The 21,887-nt window shown below is 31.4% G+C and overlaps 1 long non-coding RNA gene and 2 pseudogenes across 1 annotated transcript; 2 read left to right on the top strand and 1 right to left on the bottom strand.

Annotated features, from left to right (window-relative positions):
* Nucleotides 1-15,109, bottom strand: part of LOC130828929 (peptide-N(4)-(N-acetyl-beta-glucosaminyl)asparagine amidase-like) — a 29,578-nt pseudogene extending 14,469 nt beyond the window's left edge.
* On the top strand, nt 4,346-6,671 carry LOC130828931 (uncharacterized). Its single transcript, XR_009047431.1, has 3 exons — nt 4,346-4,684; nt 5,696-5,767; nt 6,447-6,671. It is a non-coding gene; the product is annotated as an uncharacterized LOC130828931 (long non-coding RNA).
* A 1,551-nt stretch (nt 15,110-16,660) lies between the features above and the next one.
* Nucleotides 16,661-21,163, top strand: LOC130828927 (fatty alcohol:caffeoyl-CoA acyltransferase-like; annotated as a pseudogene).
* The last annotated feature ends 724 nt before the right edge of the window (nt 21,164-21,887 follow it).

Raw genomic sequence — 21,887 nt, 5'->3', positions numbered from 1 at the left:
TAAATATATTTTACCATCAGAGTACCCCAAATGTGAAGTGACAACGGAACAAATATAAGTGCTTGTAATACAAAATCAAGCAATAGAAGCAAAATGAAAATGACGAACATCCCCACCTGTTTTGCGATAGCCACCAAAGCTTTCTCCTCCAGCTCATCAACAGGTACCGTCTTACGAGCAGCCTCTTGGCGTGTTGGGTCCTCATACTGTAACATTGAACAACAGAGCACAAACGGTATGATTACTAAACAACCCTGAAACAAGGAGAAGAGAAACAAAATCTAGCACTTAATTACCATCAAAACTTGATCAATATACCCCCTTAGTCGTTCCTCCATCTGTCCATTATCCTCAGCAGCAGCATACTGTTGAAGAAGCAATGCTTCCTCCTCAGCCTAAATGGCAACTTTATCAGCTAAAATAAAAGTTCACCAAAAAGCCTCTATATATCTCTGTATTTAGCAACTAAGATACACATCTGAAACTAATTGTCATTAATATTAACATCACTAGCATGAGCTACTCTATCAATATGTAAGACCATCATTCTCCTCTAACAAGAACAGTAAATGGCTAAACAAAACCCCTAAATTATGCCCAGCAGCAACTTATGTGAGAGGAGATTGAGAATCTTGAAAAATTAACAACGTATTCTCAAACGCAGACTAATCAAAGACAATAACAGATTTTATATCACAATTAGTCACCATAATTTCTTCAAATGTTTGATTGACGATAGCCATCACAATAGTCATGACATGAACCTTTCACCAGCTAAATGCTATAATTGTGACGCAATATTTCAAAATTGCAATTTTGCACCAACTTGGAACCAAATCTAACATCGATCACCTGAAGCAATCGAGCGAATTCTTCATCAGCCTTAAGTAACTCTTCATCAAACTGCGAGTTACCAGTAGAAGACTCTGCAACAGTATCATCGTTGATGGAAAGCAAACACAGTTTATTCGAAACCGAAATTAAGTCAGAATCATCAGAAATGATTCTGCTATCATCACCGCTGACAATCTGTAACATAAGATCAATAAGTGGTAGAAAATTCGGTCATGAAATAGCCAAATTCAAAGTGATTCAAGCAAGAGTGAGTGAAGGATACCTTCTGTTCATCAGGTGGAATTGAAGTAAGAGAAAACAACTGGAATTTGAAAACCTGTAAAGTGAAAAAGTTAAAAAAAAAATGATTATTTTAAAAATGAAGTAAAAGCAATAAAAAAGAAAGATGAATGAAAATACTTCATGGCCATCATCGGTGTCATAGTCAAGGTCGAAAGTAGAGTTTTCATGGCGGACGATGAACTTCCGAGCTACCATCTTGTGTCGTGTCAGTAACTCTGGATTTCCTATGCTGTGAAGCAAAGTATAAAGAAATAAGGATGCCTTTAAAAGGTCGGTAGTCGGTAATCAAACCCAAAAATCCATTATTTTATCACAATAATGAAATTTTCCGGAACAAAGAGCTTTTTCGCGCAACATAATGACATCAATTTTAATTATGTCTCTTTTTGTTTTTATAAATTTTCTAAACTACGAATAGAAAAAAAAAAAAAAAAAAAGTACATGCATGTATGCTTTGAGGAGGGAATTGTTTTATTGTATTCTACTTTTTTCTTTGAAATTTTGATAGCTACAAAAAGAGAAGTATATTTTTTTGGGTTCTTCATGTAAGAGATCGTGTCACTATAAGATAGACTCATATATATATATATAATTAGATTATTTCTCTAAGTATTCATTGGTCAATCTAATAGAGATGGTTTAACCATAATACAATGTCATTTAACAATTTGTGTTCTTTTTTTAAAAATATTAAAATTAGATTATTATATTCAAAATTAAAATGCTTCTCAAGATAAGATCATCTCATACAATATTGTTTACGTACTTACATCACTACTCATAAAAAGGATTTTCAAAGAAAATCATTAATGGCATATTTAGATAGATTTATAAAAAAAAAATTAAACAAGACTCATTTGAAAAATTAAATCACTGCTCACCGTTATAAAGTTGTGGTTTTATAACAAATTTAAAAGATAAGGAATCTAACTCTATTCTAAACTATAACATTTTGCATTGATGGAAGGGTTTTAGTCTAAATTATTTAAAAATTACAAAAAAAAATTAGGTGGTTACTTTTAATATTTTAATAATCAAACCTGTATTCCTGTTTGGCCTAAGTGGCTAGTAAAAAGATTTTGGTTGCCCACACAAGCATGAACAATTGATAAGTTACATGAACAAGAAAGCAAGGTATTGAAGAATAAAGAGAAGCATGAGAGGTGATAAATAAGGGGAAACCAATTAAATTGAAAATGGAAGTGGATCAGGTTGACACCCGGGCCTCCCAAAATTGACATGATACAACACAACACAATATTGTTCAGAGCACGACTTGACTCTACACGATTTGACACGAGGTACGATAGGCACGTCATATGGGTGGCCTTACATGACGCATTTTTCATGTTAGACCTCGTTTGAGGTGTACAAGCAAGGCACGATACTATTCACAACATAACTTATTACGAGGCACAATAAGTATGACATATGAGTAGCCCAACACGACACAACTTTCATAGTTCAGTAGATCTTACACTCAAAGTCACCCTTTGTGACTTTCACAACCTCAAATACAAATGCTCTCCAAACTTCATGTGAACCTCTCTCTTGATGCTAAATAAAGCAAGTGAATTAAAAAGACGTTTAATTCAAACATGTGTGTAGAGACTACAGAGTAGTACACTCGACCAAGTATAAGACAGTGCGAAGAGAGATATTTTCATGCACAATATTGATATTAATATAAAATATTGATATTAATATGAATTAAATTTAGATATAATTTGTATTTTTTGCTAATAATTAATATGAGTTATTAGTACTTATGAAACAGTTATTAAAAACATCTTTGTTAAAAATTACTATTTTTAATAAGTAAAATGAGTTTGTCATTTTAAAAATAAAATTTTACTACGAATTTTAGATAACAGTTTTATTATTTTTGGAGACAAAATAAATTATACGACGAAAAATATAGATATATTATCCACCTCATACTATGATAAGTATGAGTAGGAAATTAATACCCACGTATGGGTAGGAAATTAATACCCACGTATGGCCACTATGGGCTATGACTCCCCTCTCAATCCATTACTCATCATAATAAACCCCTTCCCCTAAGTTATATCTGTAAGATTATTTTTTTTACTACTCTTCCTTTATATCATTATCATCTTCTTCATAACATCTTAAAGAAACACAAATCTGAGATCAATTTCTACCTTTATCTCTTCAGAAAGTAGAACAAAAATCTGAAATTTTACCTACCTTCATCTTCTCAAAGTATTGGTGTGGGTAAATCTAAATAAAAGGTTTTTAATTGAAAAACCCTAATCTCAATTTCAGAAAATTTTCACTCAAATTTTATAAAGCTAGATTTTAATTAAAGTGTTTTGATGATTGTAGCTATTGTAGAAGAAGGAGGACACATCTAATTATCACCATCTCCATCTCTTTTTGGATTAGAAGTAAGTTTTTTTTTATGTGTTCTTGATTTTACTTGCAAGTTTATTTAATGGTCAATAGGACCTTAAATCGACTTTTAAATTGTTATATGCTAGGTTTTTAGAAGGTCTTTTTTTGGAATAATTGTAGTATCAAGAAGGTGCCCTTTTGAGGTAGCCATTGAAGAACTAGCAATTGAAGTGAATCTTTGGTTTTGAAGTTTTATGTAATTGTGCGGAAATTTAACTTGCTCAAAGGTAACTCACAAATTAATCTATTTAAGCATAAATTGAATGTTTTGAAGTAGTTTTAAGTTAAATGGTTGTTGATTCATGTACAAAGTTGAGAGTAAATTTCAGCTCAAGTGAGCAAGTTCTATCCGAACCTGTGTTTCTATTTTTGAGATAGTTAGAGTCGTTTCAATGTAACACCCCGAGATTTTAATGACGTAATTATTTAATATTTTAATAGTTTTTAAAGACTTTACAATTATTTATGAGTTTGTTTTAATAAATTTCTTTCGTATACGAATTTAAATGTTAACTTATATATATATATATATATATATATATATATATATATATATATATATATATATATATATATATATATATATATATATATATATATATATATATATATATATATATATATATATTAAAAATATAATTACGATTCAAAAATAAAGAGGTTCGAATCAAAATGATTATTTTATTAAAATGTCTAAGCCCTCGAAGGTGAGTCTCTTAGTTAGGCCTCGCAAGAAAAATGAATCTAAATAAATAAATAAATAAACATGATAATAATAATAACAAGGATAAAAGGCATGAAACCCTTATTTTTTTTCTTGCTTGAGCCGTCACTCACTCCCTCCCTCCCCTCCTTCTCTTCTCTCTTCCCTCTCCCTCACGGCCCACAGCAGCTGCCGGCACACCAGACCACCAGCAGACCACCGTGAGCAACCCGCAGCAGCACAGCCGCGTTTTCCCTCCCCCACGCACTACAAGCAGCAGCCTCACCACGAACGACCACAGCAGCGGCTGTTTCGTGAGCCACCAGCCGGTACAGCAGCCGCAAGAGGTGGTTCCTCCACCATTTTCGTGCTCCACACCACTACAACAACCACTTATACCCTCACCCATTTCTAGTTCCCCTTGTGAGCAATCTCTTACCCAAATTAAGTTTGTATGTGTTGATATTTGATTTCTTATTATTTAGGGTTCATATTTGTTAAATTTGAGTATGAATATCTTAATTTTGTTATGGGTTTGATTATTATGGTGATTTGAAATTAGATAAGTTAGGGTTTATATTATGATGAATGTAAAGGTAGTAATTTGGGTAAATTCATGAATCTTAGCTTAGATTAAGTTATATCCTAATAGAATTTAAAGTGGGCAAGCATTTGAAAGTGTGAATTGAACTTGAATAAGTTAGGGGTAGATGAATTAAAAGTAGTATATACTATTTTTGAGGCTTGGATGATGTTTTGTTATTGAAAATCTTGTATAAGCTTGTGTATGTGACACTTTGGATGAATGGTGGCTAGTATTGTTAATATCCATTGTTGTAGAGTAAACGATAATAATAATTACTAAGACGGATTAAAGTAGCGATTGTCATTAATGAAAGTATTATCGTGGTCATAGTCGGTTGATGAGGTGGTTGGTTTTGAGCTCGGTTGCTATACTGATATGTGCAATTGTGTTGCTAAGTTGTGTGACTTTGACCCAAGTTATACGAATCGTTATTGATTCGCCAAGCTACAAATCTAATTCATTCTTAATCGTTTCACTCTAAAAACCTTGGAAAAATAATAAACCACTACTACCATAGGCGATATGATTGTTATTAAGTGTAGCATCACGTATTACGTGTTCTTGAACTTTCCAGTGAATAGTTTGACTATCACGCACAAGCGTATGGTTGTGCCCTTTCACTTGAACATATCTTGATATAAACTTGACTAGAATCTAATGTTATGGTTTGATTGGAATTGATGGCGTAGTTCATGTGTGAACATGGGTTGAATTTATTGCATGAGTATGCGTAGAATGCGTATTAGCTTGAATCGAAACTTAATTGGCTAATAACGTAGCTTGTATGGAGTCGGTGCTTCGTAAATGATGTGAAGTAGGCTTATTAGTCTTACTTTAAATGTGTATAGGTGCCCGGTTCATAAGAGGGGCGTAAGAACCCCTTCGAAGCGATTTTTGTGGCTTGTTATCTTGCAGTGCAGGTAAGTACACGCAGTAACTGATTCTTGCATGCATCTTCAATATATTTTCCTTGTGAGATAATATTATACGAGCTATGTTGAATATAATTTGCTATTTAAATACTGTTAAATTAGTGTTACAAGTGAAAATCAGTTGTAGAGATGGTAGAGATTGGGTTCTGATATCGCGAGAGTAGAATGTTGGATTATTTGAGATGGAATGGGAATGAGTCCCTTATTGATGAGATATTAAGTTGGATGTTACTGTGACTCCACTGGATTGGTACCCCAGTTGGTTTAGTTCCCGGAGGCATGGATCATATATATATGGTCGCTGTACGGGGGTATGATCATACTTTGCCATTGGGCGCCGGCATGGCCGTCACCGCCCTTGGCTGAGGTGTTGCCATGTGGGTCTTGCAAACCCCAATATGGTGGCCTCTAGTCACATAAGAAGATACATGGAATTAAGGAAGAGATAGAAAATGTTGAAGGCATTGAGAAGTGCACAGAAGTGGGAATGGTTGGAGTAGATTCTTATACATTGGAGTGTCTTTCCTCCCTCGTTTTATTGAATTGATTGTTGGTTGCATATGTAACTTGTCGCTAGATACTGACGTGTACTGCTTGTGTCCTTGTTGACGGCTTGTCTCTGATGGCCCTGCTATGACACGTTGGTCTATGACTTTACGTTGAGCAGCAGGGGTATCGTAGATAGGTCTTGCAGGTTTTGGAGTTTCCTTGCATTGCATATGGGGGGGGGCATCGAGTGAGAACCTTGACGCGTGCCCTGTTCGAACTATTTTTGACGCTACATGTGATTTCGAATTGAAAGTGTGTATGTTTTGGTTGAGGCACGAGTCCTCCTTTTGATGTAATTCGTTCCGCTGCAAAGTTTTATATCGTTTTATATTTTGTCATAGTATCTTGAATGGCTTGTACAGTTGATTATCTTTTTGTTTGGAAAACCCAAGTGTTTACATGGGAACCACGATCCATGCTTAGCATGTCGACAGAGGTTTTGGCGATGACCTTTCCGCCGTGATTCTGTTATGAGGCCATTGATGCCTCTTCATTATGATGTTTTATCGTTTGTCTAAATCTTCGGTGCGTCAAATTTCAAGGCAGATGCTGCCGAAATTTCCGTAGGATTGTTTGGAAGTTTTCAAACGTCACTTTAATCAAACGTCATCTCTTTCTTTTTCCTATTTAATTAGTTATTTATTTCTACAAGTGACACCCTTGAAGGGTCTGAAATTCAGGGGTGTTACATTCAAGGTTCTAGTATCTTCATGAGATTTGTAGAGCTTCGAGTCGCGGTCGCGTGGGCACTTGAATCGCTCCAAAATGAGTTCGTATGAGAGAGTTATGTTCAAAATAGTGAAATACCAACAGGCTGTCATGAAAATCAATAATAAGTTTTCTGTTTTGCCATTTTCGGGGTCGTTCTGATTATTTCTGGGTTTTAGTGTCCCATAAGAATAGTAGAGCTCTGAGTCATGGTCGCGTAGCCACTTGAATCGCCTCTATACGATGAGGAAGTTATGACCAAATTACTAACAGGTGTCCTGATATGGTATTAAAATGGAATTTATTAAGTGGGATTAGAAACTATAAAATAAATTGGATGTTAGGGTTATTTATTGGGTATTTGAGATTAATTTAGGGTTATTATTCTCCCTTTATTGATTGGTATTGTTGGGTTACGGTTATTATTTGAGTAATATGGGTGTTTGGTTCAAGTATAAATTTGGGAACATATGAATTGATTGGTATTTTAAATGATGATTGTTGATTTCAAAGAAAAACAATTGAATTGTTTTGTTTTATAATAAAATATTCGACATTGAAAAATATCCTTTTTTGGGAATCGGCAACGGATATTTATATCTGGATTATTGTGAAATCCTATAGCTTGATAATAGGTAATGGTTATTCGGATCGGTCTCGAGCCCCCGATCCCGTTTCATTCTTGCAAGAACCGTATTTTTGGTGATGACGATCACCCGTGTTCTCAGGATTTAGATCAAGCCTACTTCCTGACGGTCCATATATTCCCATGTTTTAAATCTTTATTACATTATTGTTTTTAATGAGTTTTGAATAAATATGTTTGGTATATAAAGTTTTGTTAGTTTCGCAATGAAAGCATATGTTTCATTTGCCGTATTATTTCGCTATTAACTTGTAAAGTTATAGCCGTATTTTGATTCGTTATGAACTAAAGGTTCATAGTCGTATTTTGATTCGTTATGAACTAAAGGTTCATAGCCCTATTTATGTCTATACTAAACGGTCTTTTAAAAGAGTTTGGATTTGGATAAAATAATGTTTATAAATGGTTACCAAGTGAACAAGGAATTTGATTGGAGATGTTTGTTAATGGCTTGTATATAAATGTAATAGTTTGTTGGATTACTTAACAATTCAATTGTTAAAAGTTTTTGATGGGGCCTATTCCTTACGGGGGATAGATCCACTTTCAGGTTGCCAACTTTAGTGCGGATGGATGTGCTGCTCCTTTATGTGTCATGTGTTGCGATAGCGAGGACATCGTTTTTGAAAGTTAACTTATAATGATGTTTTGACAAATCATGTGTTGTAAAAATTTAAAAGAGTTTAGATATTTTATAATGTATTAACCTAGCTTATAACTGGTTTGTAATTAATTGTATTACAGATATGTAAAGTTTTTAAATACTCTGATATTGGTTGTTGTGGCTATCGAGCCACAAGTAGGATTCAGCCCAGACTTCTATAAGTCTTCCGCTGTGCTTTATAGATAGTAATATTATACTATTTAAGTTGGGTCGGGCTGTTTCAACTTATTTCTAATTTTGTAATATGACTTATTAGTGTTTTTCTTAATAGAGTAGTACGAATATCAATTTATTATGCCTTAAGTTTTAGGAGTCTTTTTTATTTTTTGCTTTGAAGCCCAAAAATAAACAAGACAGCTCTATCACCACCATTGCATCTATTACAACATACAAAAGGTATATTATTGAGTCATAACTCAACAAATCCATTGATGATGTCAACATAGCTATGCTTATTCATCATTTTATGATATTTTACACATTATTACGATTAATACATTATTACGATTAATACACACAGGGAAAAAACATAGTCATGTATGATCTTGTTTTACTCGTCTCACCACATATTTTGATACTATTAAACTTTATAATTTTTTGTTTTATAACTTTCAGATATAAACCATCCAATAAAAGCATTGAACTGCACAAATAGTTATCTGAGAGCAACTTAAAAAAAAAAGAGGTATGTATGTAACTTATTTCACAAATATAAATAACTTTTCTAAAATTTTCAAGATTATTGGAACATCAAATTTGATCATTTTGAAAAGTGAGAAGTAAAAAGTAAAATTCACTTATTAAATTTACTATTGTTAGTTTTAAATTAAAAAAAAAAAAAAAGACTGAAAACTAAAAAAATTAACGATTGAACCTAAGTTATTGGATTTATGCTTAGCTTGATTTTAAGTGACGAAGATGTTAGTGTATCATGGCAAGAGCCTGAAGTCAAGAAAATTAGTTTACTCTCTATAATCTAACTCTCATTTCTAAATACTCTACTGTTTTAATCTAATATATTCAATTTCTAATTTACGTATTAAAAATTAATGGGGCTAAATGGGTGTGTCAAAGGAGTATATGTTATGGTGTCCGTGTCTCTGCTTGTCGTTGATACAAGATATTTTTTGGTCCATTTTAATTGGCACTAAATAGAAATATAGTTTTCATCAGAGCCGTTTTATAAATTTTGGGATCCTTGTGTTATTTTTTTCTAAAAAAAACCCTTAGAATCTAAAATAAGACAAAACAAAATACTAGTATATGATAAAATTTCTTCATTTATTAAAATATTTATATTCGAGTCTTTATTACTTGATTACTCTCGTATAAAATAGTATATATATTCTCACGTAAAATAGTATAAATTTCTTTATTTATTAAAGGAAAAATTACCGTGAATAATACAATTTTTTGTTAATTTTCCTACAATAATATCAACTATTGATTAACCATGAATAATACCAACTTAAGGAGTATTTTCCTAGAATAATAACAACTTTAGTGTAGTAACTAATTTACCAATTTTTTATGTCTTATAATCACCTATAGTTTGATTAATCAATAATTGGTATTATTATAGAGAAATTAACAAAAAATTATATTATTCACGGTAATTTTTTTCTTTATTAAAATATAATATATAAGTATAAAAATAAATTTTTAAGACCCTTATGATAATAGGACATGTATTATATACTATTCTGCACATACTAATAAACCGACATATAGTATTTTTAAGACTGAAGACTGAATCAAACTAAAGTTTTTAAGACTGAAGACTGAATCAAACTAAAGTTTTTAAGACTGAAGACTAAATCAATCACTTAGGACGAGTTAATTTAATATCTCAAACAATATATATAGAGTAAAAAATCAAGATTGAGAATGACAAAAATTGAAAAGTGAACACTAAAGACTGAATCAATAACGTAAAGGCCTTATCCAACATTTTAAATACGTGGTTAAATTCTAGAGCAGATAACGTCATAACGTAAACTATTCGATTTATTTTTTAAAGAAATTTCTACAAGAAATGCTTATGAAAATTAAGAAAAATAATTTTTCTTTAAATAAAAGATATATTATTTTACTAAATAATAAATTTAAATGAAGAAAAGTGAGGATCATAAACATGAAAAAAATATGGTGACCACAAGTCCATAACTAGTACCATAGTCGAAGCTTCTCTTGTCGAAAATGTAATCTTTTGTATTTTTGACATTGACACCCTTATTAATATGATATATAGATTAAAGAGTGCAAAAATATAACAAAATTTACTACAACTCAATAGTTGAAATAACATTTGTAATCTAAAGTTTAGGATCAAACCATGATTTAAACAATATTATTTTTTATCGACTAATAAATTTATATATAATGTCATTACTCTTTATCTTTCATAATTTCACATCTATAGTTTTCAGTGTGTATTTATATATTTGTTATCTTAATTTTAATAATGTTTTTTCTGGAGACTTATTAGGCAAATATATAGAGTCCAAAACACTTAGTTTTTTTTTTTTTTTTTCAAAAAGGATATTTATAGGGAAACCTTTAACTTCATTTGCTAGATATAATTTTTGCTATGATTCAAGTTCATTTCAGTCTACATGATTCAAAAATTTTCGTAGTTTAACTAGTTTTTATTTAGTAAATAATCTACTAGTATGTCGACAATTTGGCTCCCGTAATTCAAAATCATGACTTACATAAACTAGTATAACTTTATAAGTTTCTATTAATGCACGAGTTAGCTCAATAATTTCTATAACTAATATTTTTAAGTATGTTAAATATTTATTTAATTTTTTTTCAATTATCAATAGTGAAATAAAAATACAATGACAACATAATTGACTAATGCATTTGAATACTGATTAAACATAATTAAACGATAAATATGTATATAATTAATATTAAATGCATTGTACCATATATAATTTTTGTAACTAATTACAATATATAAAGTGTTTAGTTACATTAATTAAATAGAAAGATACACACTTTTTGTAGTGTGGACTTTTTGTAGTGTGGACTAAGTCAATCAAAAACTTAAGGAAAAATTGATGAAAATAATTCATTTTATTGCTTGTCTGCTCAAAATAAACCATCTTATAAGCTAACTCAAAAAAAAACCAATTTATTATGGGAGTATTCTCAAAGTAGACCTAGCATTATATTAATACTACCCGGTATTAGTAGGTGAAGCTTTGTCAACCTTATAAAACTAGTAACCTTCTTCCTCTATCATTCATCTTCATTGTTATTCAACCTTGGATGTTAAGTTGAATCTAATTATATCTTAATTTGAATATCTCATTTGCAAGCTTTACTCATACTCCCATTACTTTTATTATACGCATCTACGTCAAAACTCAAAAGTGTACAATAAACTATAGTTTTTAGATAGATTATAATTTGGTTAAAATAAAAGATTCGTAAAACTTAGTTATCTGCTACACTACATAATACTTCATAATAACATAATATTTAATTGTCTTAAACTATTATGAGTGAATACATTTCACAATCCGAATACATTTGGCAAAATAACATAACCTAATACATTAACGGCCCGTTTGGTTATGGTAGTAAATGGTGGTAATGGAAATGATTTATAGTGTAAAAATTTTATCAAAAGTTTCAAGTCATTCCCATAGTAATGAAACTTTAATCACATTTTTGTTCATAAATTTTCATTACCACCTAATACCACTTCTCCTAATAGTAATGCATTGGAATAAAATTTATGAAGAAAAATGAGATGATTAAAGTTGGACAAGCATGGGCATCAAGGTAGCAATATATTTTTCAATCAAAATTACACTAATTTTTATTCCCATAACCACCGTTTAATACTACCTACCAAACAGACCGTAAGAGATATAACATCCAAAAGATAGTTACGATCCAAAATATTGTGAGTGAATACATTTCACAATCCGGATAGCTCCTATAATCATATCATACCAATCGTGATCTAATGACTGACCCCAATATGGTTAAAAATTAACCTAAGAGATTACAATATTTATAAATTAATTATTTGGGACCTTCAAATTCATCAAATTCATTTAACTAATAAAATGATACAATTGAATAATTACAAATAAATTAAGTATGGACTGAAAACGAAAGCCTCAAAGAAATTTAACAATGAAAAACAAATGAACAATATAATGCAAAAGATGAACACAAGTGTTTATGAGGTATCTTGAATACCTCCCCCTCAAATATAGTTTTTTATAATGAATTCAACAATTACAAGTATAATAAACCTCCCTTATCATGAGAACAATATCTCAAGATCACAAATACTAAAGTAAAGTAAGAACACTCTCAAGTTTCTAACAATGCAATAGCCCTCTCAACAATATGTGTGTCTTGTGGTGAATGTTACTATGAGTGATGAATCCTATTTATAGGCAAAGTATTCATCACTCTTAGTATTCCCTCATAAATCACCATAAGCTCACATGTAACATCCTAATTAACACCCTAATTAACTATGACAATAAACAATAGAGTAATGCACCACATTATTGCATAGTCACTACAAATTCTGACCAAAAACAGGATCCAATGTAGTCTGCTAGACTTCTGCTCGACCGAGCCACTACCTCGCTCGGTCGAGCAAGCTTCCAGTGAAGCTACTGACTTGTTCTGGACATCTTGCACGACCGAGCCAACATTGCTCGACCGGTCGAGCCAGGCACGGCTCGATCGAGCGCCTGGTCGAGCCACTCACAGTCTGTTTTTTTTCTTGTTGCTTTGATCTAACAACTTTAATCAACCGTTCCAAACCTTAAACCACCCATATTCGACACATCTTTATCGACCTCTCTAAAGTACAAGACAAAGCATGTTCGATTATATGTTTAAAGTTAACGTCGTCATTAAGATTATTGACACTTGCTTTAACATGGACAATTATATTTACAAATACCAACTGCTTGCATTCACGACAATGAACCCACATCAATTTTTGGGTTTGAATAAATACCAACTCAATAAATTTCAAATGAATAAATTTCATTAAATTAACTATGGAAAATTATAATTACAAATCAATTAAGCACATACCATGTTAAATCTTCAAGATGGAGACTGTAGCTTGCATTTACGACGGTTCGGGCTTCGTCTTCTCTTCCAACTACTTTGAAAAATTGGCAATTATGATAAAGTCTGCAACTTTCTGAATGTTTGCTCTTTAATATATATTTTTTTTTTTTAATGTTTTTTAATACTCCCTCCAATGCAGATTAGGAGTCTCATTTGACTTTTTACGTATTTTAAGACGAGTTAAAATGAGACCCTAAGGGTAGGAAAGAAAGTGATTATGAGTTTTTAATGTAAAGATAGAAAAATTAGTATGGGTAATAGAGGGTATAATTGAAAATAGGATAAAGCTACTAAGAGCATAAAGGTCAAAAACCCATACCAAAAATAGAAATGAGATAATTAAGATGACTTGACTATAAAAAAAAATAAGACACATAAGCTTAATAGGAGAGAGTATTTTGTTTGAGAAAAATTTAAGTGGGTGAGGGAATAAATGGGTGGAAATAAAAAGTTAACCGGTTATACCGGTTAATGGTAGGTTAGTTCTACTTTGAGAATACTCCCATAACAAATTAACGGGTTTATTTTGAGTTAACTAATAAATAGATTAATTTTGAGCACGCAAACAATAAGATATTATTTTCATCAATTTTTCCAAAACTTATGTGTACTATGCATATACTTGTTTGCGTTAGAAAAGTTGTTAATCCTTATAAACTACTTCTATATCCCCTTGGATTGCTCTTCTTAAACATGACACAAAGTTTAAGAAAAATACAAAAAATGGTATTTTACTATTTTAGTGGTGTATTGTAGCCTTGTAGGTAGAGTCATGCCCTCTAATAGAATATAGTTATAGGTTTTAATGTAGAAATAAGAAATAAATTATACTCTTAGGTTTTAATAGGGTAATATAAGTGAAATCAATAGTCATATAGTCATATCCAAATATAGTAATATGGAAAATTTAATAGAAAACCTAAAATAATATAGGAGACAAATGAAAACAATCACAACTAACTCGAAAATGGCCAAAACAGAACGCTTAATTTTTGTCAATATCCAAAATACTAAATTTATACTATAACCCAAATACCCCAAACAACCAATATTAATCAACACCAGAGACAACCCAATAACTAATTGAATTCATATACTCATCTTAAATTTAAGTTGCTTAAATTTGAATCAAAGACCCAAATTGAATCCACAAATACTAAACTACTTTAAAACATTCAAATATCAATTTAAGGCCCTATTAGCCATTAAATTAATATACAAGTATGAATTCAAGAACACATAAAGAAAACTTACTCATACACAAAAGAGATGGAGATGGTGATAGATGTGTCCTCCTTCTACAATAGCTACAATCATCAACACACTTTAATTAGATTCTAGTTTTATAAAATTTGAGTGAAAATTTTCTGAAATTGAGATTGAGGGTTTTCAATTAAAAACATTTTACTTAGATTTACTTACACCATTAATTTGAGAAGATGAAGGTTGGTAAAATTTCAGACTTTCGTTCCACTTTATGAAGAAAAAAGGCAGAGTTTGATCTCAGCTTTGTATTTCTTTGAGAAGTTATGAAAAAGATGATAATGGTATGATTATGAAGGAAAAAGTAGAGTAAGTACTCTTACAGATTATATAACTTAGGGAAAGGGATTTTATTTTGGTGAGTAAGATTGAGAGGTGTGAGTCATAAGCCATAGTGGCAAAACATGGGTGATTTACTTTCTACTGATATTTATCACAGTATGAGGTGTATAATTTACCCATATTTTTCTTCATATAATTTATTTTATCCCCAAAAATAATAAATCTGATATCTAAAAATCGTAGTAAAATTTTACTTTTAAAATGACAAACTCATTTTACTTATTAAAGTAGTAATTTTTAGCAAAGACGTTTTTATAACTGTTTCACTGTCTCACTATGATACGCGTTCATATAATAGCTCATTTCTTCAATTATTTACTTTGAGATCATAAGTAATCGTTTTAAGGTTATGAGTAATCACTCTAAAACTATAAAAAGTGATTATATTAAAATTATACGTGATCACTTTAACTATAACTCTATAAGTGATCATTTTAAAACAAAAAAATGTATATTAGGCCAACCAATAAAGATAGTCTCACCGTAAATCCGTCTCATTTAAGAATTAGTGTTCATCCATTTAAGGAATGGACAATATCGCTTTCAAATACTGTTTTTATGATTTTGTCTACATTTTTATTCTAAAATATCCATTTTACTTTGTAATATTTTAATGATAGGTAATGTTACACAATTTATTTTATTTTTAATTATATCCACATAATTTAATTGTCCCATCTAATTCGTAATCTTTGAACCATTATTCATTGTTGGTATCTATGACGATCAAGGGAATATTTGATTATTTAAAAGAAAAAAATAGATTACATAGGATGCTGAAGAAATAGTTTATGTAAGAATTAAATTCACAATTTTATCTAAAAAAATAATATTTGCTCCTAGTGATACAATTTTGATTTCAGAGTAAATGATACTCATTTCTTTCCTTCTTATTTGATGTTCACATTTTTCATTATGAATAGTTATATTTGTTGTTCTCCTTTTTTTATATCATATTTTTGGACATAATTTAATCACCCTAATTTTAATAATTGTAATGCTTAATTATGATCCATACATATTTTTCATTAATTTTATTTTAATATTTTTATAATGTTATGATCTCCATGTTCGATTGTTCCCACTCATTCTATTTTATACTTTTCATGTTCTAAATTACTTGCAACATTGCAAATATACCACTATTCATTAATCACTCTTAATTTGTGATTAATTTTTAATTTATAGCTAAAGTATAGTCGAATGGAGTTTTGTCGATTCGTCTCAATGCAATGATTATTAATATTAAATTTTTATAGTTTTTTATTTTATTTTACGTGAAAAGTCAAATATTGCAAATATTTTGAAATAAAAAAAGAATTTTTTTTAAATATTTATAATCTCTACCTTTTCTATATTAATTAACCATATTATTTAACCACATAATATCTTTATTATCTAAAAATTCAAATCGTTTTTATTTCATGTCAAAATTATCAATGACACATCAAACCTTACAATAGAGAGATTAATTAATTGCTTTGTGCGTTTCACATTGAAATGACCTTAAACCAACAAACTTAACCTTTTATTAATGAGAACGTTTCAGATGAGATTTTGTGCAACACAAATTGTGTAATTATTGACTCACTAACCATCTGTTCATCACCAAATCATACGACAATCAATTTATTATCATAACCCCCAAACAAAAAAGGGCGGGATAGAACTAAATGCTACAACAAGCTAGCGAATACCTACCGTCTTAAATGTAGTTCTTCTCCTCAATCTACACAACTAATACCATCCCTCTTTAATGGCGGCCGACTCTTTCCTTATAACCTTGAACCTTCCCATACGGCCACATCTATTTACTTGCAATCACCAAATCATTCAACACAATCATCATACTCGATCTCTCCAACAATGGCTGATCATGAAAATGGCCGGAAAAAGATCAACGGTGGAGATGTGGAATTGCAGTCAGTTTTAACTGTGGTGTCGAGCACACCGGTAAACCCTCCCGATCAGGTTTGCCCCCTTACACCATTAGACCTGGCAATGGGTCAACATTCGGTTCATGTAATTTTTTATTTTCGATCCGGTTCAATCGATTTTGATGGGATTAGACCGGCTCTTAATGAGGTTCTTACATTGTACCCTAATGTTATTGGGCGGTTAGCCAAGGATGAAGATGGTAATTGGGTTATTAGATGTTCGGATGCTGGAGTGCGGGTGCACCGTGCTAAGGTGGGGACTAGTGTTGATGAATGGCTTCGATCTGCTTCTGCTAATGATGAGAAGTTTCTTACTCTTCGGCAGGATATGCCTGATGAAGTGATGATCCTAAATATTGGGCACCTTATCGAATGCAGGTATATTTTTTTAATCTCTTCTTTTTTACTCCTTTGATTGATTCGTTATAGACACTATTTAGATATGTATAATTTAATATATAAATGATTAAAGTAATATATTAGATTTCATAAAAAGTCAAATATAACAATTAGTGAAACGAAATAAATTTATCTTTACACTATTTGAAGGCGCAATTGTGATTTTAAGATTATTAGGATGCATTAATCAATGTTATATTTAAGTTTTTAAGATTGTTAAATTTAATGAAAAATTATATAAATGGTGAGACTAATTCTATTGAGCTAATTAATTTATATTTGTGTAAGAGTGATTATATACAAATTTAAAGTGATCAATTAAAGAAATAAAATAATTATATGGGCTAATCTCATGTGTGACTGTCTCAGATGAGTTTAAATTTAATAGTAGATTGAATGTATTTTCAATTATAAAACATTTACTAATTTGTAAATTTCATCAATTATAAAATAAAATGTTGATCATATTGCATCAATTGTATGGGTGGGTGTGTTTGGTGGTAGAAGGGAATTGAGGATGACAATGAGATTAAAAATCTTAAAATGTGAATACTTATGTTTGGTTAATGGGAATAGGATTAAAAACAACCTTGGAATGAGATTAAAATTTGGTCAATTCCTATCAAATGATTACCAAGGGGTTGGTATTAAATGAGTAGAATTGGATGAAGAATATTAAAAGACATTTATACCCTTGTAAATGGTAAATTTATAAACTAAACAAAAGATATAACTCTAAATTCTCAAATTATTTATGTGAGGGTAAATTAGTAATTTTCATTTTATTTCTGATTTCATTTCAACCTACCAAACAATAGATATTATAATTCTCAAATTATTCCTATTAATATTTAACTTACCAACTAAGGAATTGAGTTATATTTAAACTATTTCTAGCAGTCAATTGAGATTACTAAAATCAATTAAAAATAGACAAAAATAATATAAAATAATAAAAGGATTTTATACTATCAGAATAAGCCGGTTTTTAAAAGCCGGATAAAATATCTTGGTTTTGAAATTAATACCAAATATTTTAGATCGGATATTTATCCAGATACAAATATGTAGCCAAAGTAGGGTTCTGATGTAATAATAACAGCAGATCACAATACCTCACTTTGAATAATTTAGTAATAAGAACTGTCCCACTAGTATAACTGAAATTGTGTATCCTTCCAGAAATTACTCAACTGCCAACAAACATGTCTTACTCCTTCATCATAATGTGGAATTTGCAACCACAGACGAATAACGCCAACGTACATTTTATGAAATTATAAAACAAGCTCACCATCACATATTTTCAATATCTAGTGTTGAGAAAACAATGAACTTAAACAGCTCCATTAGCCTAATGTCATAAGATGACTCCCATTTATTGTGGGATTTAGGGGATCAGATGTATGTAGTCTTACATTTTCAATGATAACATTAATAAAAAGGTTGTTTCTGATTGAATCTTGGCGCAACTTCACATAAATACGAAGTGCACATAACTTAATAATTCATTTTACTATATTCCATTATATGACTAAAATTTGAAATTTTAAACTAATTATGGTCTATGGTACCTCTTGGAAATTCAGCAGAGGTTCTGAGCATGTTCAATATGTTCAACCGTACAGGCCCCGAAAAATTAGGGGCCTCAATATTATATTACATTGTGTATGTTCAGTGTTAAAAGATACAAAATCGTTAGAAACATATCATAATTTTTGAAATTGCACAGGGCTTTCAAAGAATTTGTCAATTTTAAACTAATTATGGTCTATGGTACCTCTTGGAAATTCAGCAGAGGTTCTAAGCATGTTCAATATGTTCGACCGTACAGGCCCCGAAAAATTAGGGGCCTCAATATTATATTACATTGTGTATGTTAAGTGTTAAAAGATACAAAATCGTTAGAAACATATCATAATTTTTGAAATTGCACAGGGCTTTCAAAGAATTTGTCAATTTTTGCTCCGCCCCTGAGGAAATTTATGTGCATGTTAATAACATAGTGCATCTTACATTTTAGCAAAAAATTCAGGGCACACCAGTGAAACATAATGGTTCAAAAATTGTTGGTTCGCCTTTTGGATTCGCGATTCGCTCAAAATGGTTCAAAAATAGCCTAAAACTGACCATAATTCGTTTTTTAGAATTCGCGATTTGCGATTCGCAAGGCTGATTAGCGAATCATGTGACACTAGGGCACACACTTCTTTCTAACTTAGATTCAAAACTATATATAATTGATGCAGGTGACCGACTTTGAAGGTGGTGGAACAGCCATATCCTTGAGCTACCCTCACATGCTTGCTGATCCAATCAGTGCAACCCTCCTCATCAAGTCATGGGCTGAAGCTTGCCACGGAGATGTTATCGTTCACCCTCCGTTCATCCATCCTCCTGCTCTCAATATCCCACCATCCTTTGCCAATCTACCGAAGGCTACTACTCACTATGTTGCCAAGTCGAGTACACCAAATCCTGACTCTGAAGTGAAAATGGCCTCCGCAACCTTCAACTTCTCGAGTTCAAAAATCAAGGAATCTCTAGCTAAAATGTGCTCTACTCTTCCTGATGCAACCCCATTTGACCTATTAACTGCTCTTTTTTGGACGCGAATTGCAAAACTTAAGGCTCAAAACACTCGAAACGATGACATTAAACAGTCCATTTCAATCTGCGTGGACATGAGGAAACGTTTGCACGCTTCTTTGCCATACGGGTATGTTGGCAATGCGTTACACTTCTCTCAACTAACCGTGGATTCTAACAAGATGGGTGGTGGAGATATAGGCCAGCTCGCAGAACTTGTGCACCACCATGTGACAGGGCTCAAGGAAGAGGAATTCTGGTCTGCTGTCGATTGGCTTAGCTCTAGGAAGGACGATCAAGGGAAATTTTTCCCACCATTTAGAATGTACGGTCCTGAGCTGACGTGTGTTAATATGGAGAGCATGATAGCTCCCACTGGAACCCACAATAGTGAATCTCAGCCATTGATGTATGGGGTGGAGTTCGTGAAGGATCAGAAGCCTGCACACGTGTCTTATCATGTGGAAAACGCGGAAGGTGAAGGTTTGATCTTAGTAATGCCTTCCCCCGAGGAAGGCTTATCACGAAGAGTGACTGTGACACTCCCCGAAGAAGAAATGAAAAATCTGTTGCAAGATAAAGTCGTTCTAAGCTTAGACCCAACTCTGCTACTAAGCGGGACAAGCTAAAATCAATTGCTCGTATTTCCTCTTATTCATTTATTCTCTAATGTAATACCAAAGTCCAAATCATAAAACTGTGTAACAATTTATATATTTCATTATGAATATAGAAGTATTGTTTGTTAATTGCTGAAGGATTTAAAAAGGACGAGTTGATATTCATCGGACCTTTCAGGAAGAATTATTTTTGAGTGCGATCTAATGGAGGTGTGTTAGCCTCCATGTACTCGTGACCTGGAGTATGGCCCGGCACAATAGCACATTAGTCTCCTAACTAAGCACAACTTGAAGTATGACCCTGCACAATGCTTGATTGGTGAAAGCTGGTTTTCATGAACACGGCTTGGCTCGAAAAAAGGGTGTGTGGGCAGTCGCACTGTATGTCTGCAGCAGGCTTGCACTAAAGTTGGCCAGGCCTGATCCAGCAGCTTGTTACTTGCACTGGTATAAGGTATTTGGCAGAGTTAATAACATATTATAAGACTACAACCATCAACTTAAGGTTTTAATAGATTGATATCAACCAACGTACACACGTATTATTTTAAGTGAAATATTTAGCTGTAGTTTCAACAAGAAATTGTTTATGTAAAACACAAAATCTTACCGAAAGTATAATGAACTACAACTAAACAACGATAACTAATTTTAAAAAAAATTCTTCGAAAAATGAGTCAAAATAAATCAAATCATGTTAGATCGAATATGATCCACCTTATTCAAATTTTTTTGAATTGGGTCATTTACATATTAAATGTCAAATGTCGAATACCAAAATTTTTTTAATGACGTAATAATTTTTGTTTTGTTTTTGGTAAGTGATCTAATATTTTTTTTAGTTTTTTGATAACATTGTAGACGGGAGGATGATGTAAGAATTAAACCCATAACCTTGCCCAAACAACGTAATAATTAAAAGGGATATTCTATATGCTAGCAATATACTTTAATGAAACGCCAATGGTAACAAATCTTAAAAAAAAATCCACGAAATATCATTATAATGTTGTACTTAAAACTACAGTAACATTAATGGGCTAAAAACGTTTAATTGATCATTAAGTTGTAAAATATCTTATTTGCCCTTTTCTTCTTCCCTTCAATATATTTTATAGTTAAGATTTGATACCACTGACATTTCATAAAAGTATGTTGCTACCATATAGAATATTCCTAAGATGTTTAACAATTTAACTGTCAATTAAATATTTCAGCCCATTAATGTTATTATAGTTTTAAGTACAACATTACAATGTTATTC

Source organism: Amaranthus tricolor, chromosome 12 (assembly GCF_026212465.1).
Source record: "Amaranthus tricolor cultivar Red isolate AtriRed21 chromosome 12, ASM2621246v1, whole genome shotgun sequence".
NCBI lineage: Eukaryota > Viridiplantae > Streptophyta > Magnoliopsida > Caryophyllales > Amaranthaceae > Amaranthus > Amaranthus tricolor.
This window is presented reverse-complemented; position numbering and strand designations above follow the sequence as displayed.